We start from the raw sequence: 4,979 nt of genomic DNA on the forward strand, positions 1-4,979 counted from the left end.
ACTCATGAGAAGAGTGTCCATCTTTGTGCTTTACGATATTGTATTAAGGTCGTAAGTTTAATCTTACGTACGATACACTCTCGTGGAGATTATTTTTGTTAAAAAAAGAAAGAATGAAAAAAAAATATATTTTACATGCTTCATATTGATGCAGAAAACGTGTTATTATTGAATAACCAATGACGGGGGGGTTGGGGGGTATTTTTTTGTATTTCTTTATTTTTGAAAAAAATTTAAATGAGAGAATATTTTTTTACATATGTGAAATTGGGGAATTTTTTTTAGTAGGGAGAGGAAAAAATGTCACTAAAGCGGCTGCTTTTCATCGAAAGTTTGGAAAGCGTGCGGAAAAGTTTCTAGGAAATTTTGAAAGAAAAATAAAACTTTTCTTTCAAAATTTCCATAAATACACTATTCGTAAAGAGATAAAATTTTTTTTCCATAATTCCTGTTTTTATAAAAAAAAAAAAATGGATATTGTTAATTGCCGGTTATTAATTGTATTACATTAGTTGGGCTTTAGCCAGGGGGATGCAACAGTTGCTGAAAGTTAAATTCGAATATCGCGAAGGTATTTTCATTGAGTTCTCGCCCTCTCTCTCTCTCTCTCTCCTCCTCTTTTCTACATGGAGGAAAACTCGTGGTTGAGGATTCATTCATTTATTCATTTCTTTGCTTATCAATATCTACCCTATATATATACAGTCAATAAATTCTCATTACTCGAGAAACAAAATCCAATACTCTACTGCCTTTAAAAAGAAACTTTCAAAACAAATTTTTATGAAACTTGAACCAAATTTCTTTTATATTTATTTTTTAGTTTTAAAACTTAGTTTATAAGAAAGGAACATTTACTGGAAATAAGACTAAATTTTCACTTATATTCACTTATCATCCTTAATCTCACTTGTTCCACTTATTAACTTATTATCTACTTATTCCACTTATTGACTTATTCTACTTATAATCACTTATTCCACTTATTAACTTATCTACTTATTCTACTTATTCTACTTATACTTCTCATTGTAATAAGACGAATATTTTTTTAATGTTAAGTGAAGTAAATATTTATTTTCAATAAGTGAATATTCACTTATTCCTCTCTAAATCTATGAATAAGTGCATATTCAAATATTTATGTTTCAAAATTCTTCCACTTCAGAAATAAGTGAACATTCACTTTAATAAGTGAATTTTCACTTTATAATTTACATAAATAATTTTACATATTTAATAAATGAATATTTACTTTTAATAAGTGAATATTCACTTGTTCAAGGAGTGAATATTAACAACCAAGTGAATATTCACTTTTCAAGGAATGAATACTATAATTAAGTGAATATATTTATTTACTTTTAATTAGTGAATTTTCTCTGTACAAGTTCCATAAATAACTTTACACAATTAATAAGTGAATATTCACTTTCAATGAGTGAACATTAATCGCAAATAAAAATTCACTTATTAAAAGTGAATATTCACTTCCAAATAAAAATTCACTTAAAATTTACTTTATGTAAATCGTATAGTGAAGATTCACTTATTAAAAGTGAATATTCAATTTTTAAAAGTGAATTTTCACTTGAAAGTGAATATTCAATTTTTTAAGTGAATTTTCACTTCCAAATAAAAATTCACTTAAAATTTACTTTATGTAAATCGTATAGTGAAGATTCACTTATTAAAAGTGAATATTCACTTCCAAATAAAAATTCACTTAAAATTTACTTTATGTAAATCGTATAGTGAAGATTCACTTATTAAAAGTGAATATTCAATTTTTAAAAGTAAATTTTCACTTGAAAGTGAATATTCAATTTTTTAAAGTGAATTTTCACTTCCAAATGAAAATTCACTTATAATTTACTTTATTTAAATCGTAAAGTGAAGATTCACTTATTAAAGGTGTATATTCAATTTTAATAAGTAAATTTTCACTTGGAAGTGAATATTCACTTAAAAAAATTGAATATTCACCTTTAATAAGTGAATCTTTAGTTTACGATTTACATAAAGTAAATTTTACACATTCAATTAGTCAATGTATACTGAGTGGACATTTTTTTCAAAAATTTACATTCACTTATTGAATGTGATTATTCATTTTCAATGAATAAATATTCACTTTTTGGAAACTAAATATTCGTATATGTAAAGTGAAAATTTAGTTATTCAAAGTGAATATTGATTTTTTAATAAGAGAATATTCACTTTCAAGTGGTGAATATTATAAAATGAATATTTATTTTCAAGGAGTGAATATTAATTAAGAGAAGATTCACTTTTAATTAGGGGATTTTTACTTTGCATAAATAATTTTATACATTTAATAAGTGTATATTAAGTGAGTGAATATTCACTCTTAATAAGTAAATTTTTACTTTACAATAATTCATTTTAATAATTTTTTTTATTTCACTTATTTAAAGTGAATATTCACTTTTAATTAGTGAATTTTCACTGTACAATTTCCATAAATAATTTTACACATTTAATAAGTGAATATTTACTTTCAATGAGTGAATATTAACCGTAAATGAATATTCACTTCCAAATGAGAATTCATTAAAAGTGAATAGTCACTTTTAATAAGTGCACATTACGATTTACATAAATAATTTTACACATTTAATTAGTCAATGTCTTGACTTATAGTAAGTGAACATTATTTTTTTCAAAAATGAACATTCACTTAACTGAATGTGAATATTCATTTTTAATTGTTCACTTCTTGGAATCTAAATATTCGTATATGTAAAGTGAAAATTCACTTATTCTAAGTGAATATTCATTTTTAATAACAAAATATTCACTTTCAAGTAGTGAATATTATAAAATGAATATTTATTTTCAAGAAGTGAATATTAATTAAGCGAAAATTCACTTTTACACAAGAAAAAAAAAGTCTGACTCCGTTTACACCTTAAATTCAGCCCATGTATTTCACATAAGTCTGTCCTTGTTTAATGGGGCTGACTCCGTTTACACCTTAAATTCAGCCTCGAAAACAGGCTAAAAGTAAAACTTTTTTTTTAGTGTGTAATTAGTAAAGTTTTACTATACAATAAGTGAATATTGAGTGAGTGAATATTTAATTTTAATAAGTAAATTTTCACTTTGCAATTTACATAAGTAATTTTATATATTTAATAAGTGAATATTAAGTGACTGAATATTCACTTTTAATTAGTGAATATTAAGTGACTGAATATTCACTTTTAATTAGTGAATATTAACCAAGTGAATATTCACTTCCAAGGAGTGAATATTAACAAAGTGAATTTTCACTCTATACAATTTATGTAAATAATTTTACACATTTAATAAGTGAATATTGACTTTTACCAAGTGAACATTTATTTTTTATAAATGAATATTCACTTATTGAATATGTGAATATTCACTTTTGGAAACCAAATATTCGTATATTATGGAAAGCGAAAATTCACATATTCAAAGTGATTATTGCCTTTTTAATAAGCGACTCTATTAACTCTCAAAAAATGAATATTTTCGCTTACAATAACTTGTTGTAAGCGAATCTTTGTGTTGAATTATCAACAATTAGGTAAATTTTCACTTTCAATAAGTAAATTTCCACCCGACCCTAATATATTCACTTTCCTCAAGTGAATATTCATTTCTCTCGTAAAAAGTAAACTTTGATTTATTGAAGTTTACACAAAAACTTTTAAATTCCAATCAATTTCGTTTCCTCTTCTAATTTAAATATTGATCTACTCAGTAGTAATAAAAACAATTAATTTCTAATTTCAACAATCAATCCTCATGTTAAGTAATTCTTTTTTTTCAAATTCTTCCAATTCAACTATCTCTAGTTCTACGAAATCAGCTTTGATCGTTAGAGCAAGTAAGGAAACACCCTCTTTTGACTCCGTGGTCGTCGATCGATTGCGGCTTCTAGCTAGAAAGCCTTTTTTTTAAAAAAAGAATTCCAAAGTAGAAAAACAGAAAATTACAACAATTACAATACAAGAAACTAAAGAAGAGTTTTTCAACTCCCTCGACAAACTTTTTACTTTTCAAAGTTATTAATATAGTTCAAAAAGTTATAAACAAAGAACAAACAGTTTAGTACTGCAAATAAAATTTATGCAACGAAGGTAAATTTTCGTTTTTTTTGAATTTCCCTCTAAGAAAAAGAATTATTTGAATGATTAGCACGTGAATATCAAAATTGATAGGAACAATAAATAACAAGATTGGGAGAAAAAAGGTATTGAAAAAAAAAAATCTATTTCTACAATTTTGAAGACACATTTTTTGTTCGGGTTTTATTATCAGAATTTATGTCCACACGAGGTGTATACTCGCATTTCTTAGAAAACTAACCATAGTGCAATTGTTTCAAAAAAAAAAAAAAAAAAAACTCTTTGCCTCCAACATTTATTTCTTTGAAGGTGAATGGTAAAACTCATGTAAACTGAACACGTCGAGCATGAAAGTTAAGAGAAGGGGGTTGTGTGTTGTATAATGCCAACTTTTAAAGTGAAGGGCACAACTTTTGACCTTTTCGCCCCTGGTTACTTTGTAATAATCCCCCCTCCCTCCCTCCTCACACTTCCCTCACAATCTCTCAAATTCTCCAAAAAAAAGACCATTAAAACCCTATCAATTCTATTTTATTAAAAAAAAAACCCCCCAAAAAATTAATTTATAGAAAAGAAGTGTTTCTATTTGTCCATGTCGAACGGCTATACTTTTTCCAAAAAAGAAAATTACTCCTATTGAATCATTAAAAATATTTTTAATATCAAAAAATTTCTTTTTAAAATAATAATTTTTTTTATTTCGAAATTATTCTTTAAATTTTGAATAGAAATTACGAAGTAAAAGAGAAATTAAAAAAAAAAAAAAAAAAAAAACTTTGTTTATAATTATGAAAGAGGGGGGTGATGGTGTTTGAATTCTATTGTTACGCACCTGTAGGACAGTGGTGATCATTCAGT

Source organism: Leptopilina heterotoma, unplaced genomic scaffold, assembly GCF_015476425.1.
Source record: "Leptopilina heterotoma isolate Lh14 unplaced genomic scaffold, ASM1547642v1 Lhet_270, whole genome shotgun sequence".
Taxonomy (NCBI): Eukaryota; Metazoa; Arthropoda; class Insecta; order Hymenoptera; family Figitidae; genus Leptopilina; species Leptopilina heterotoma.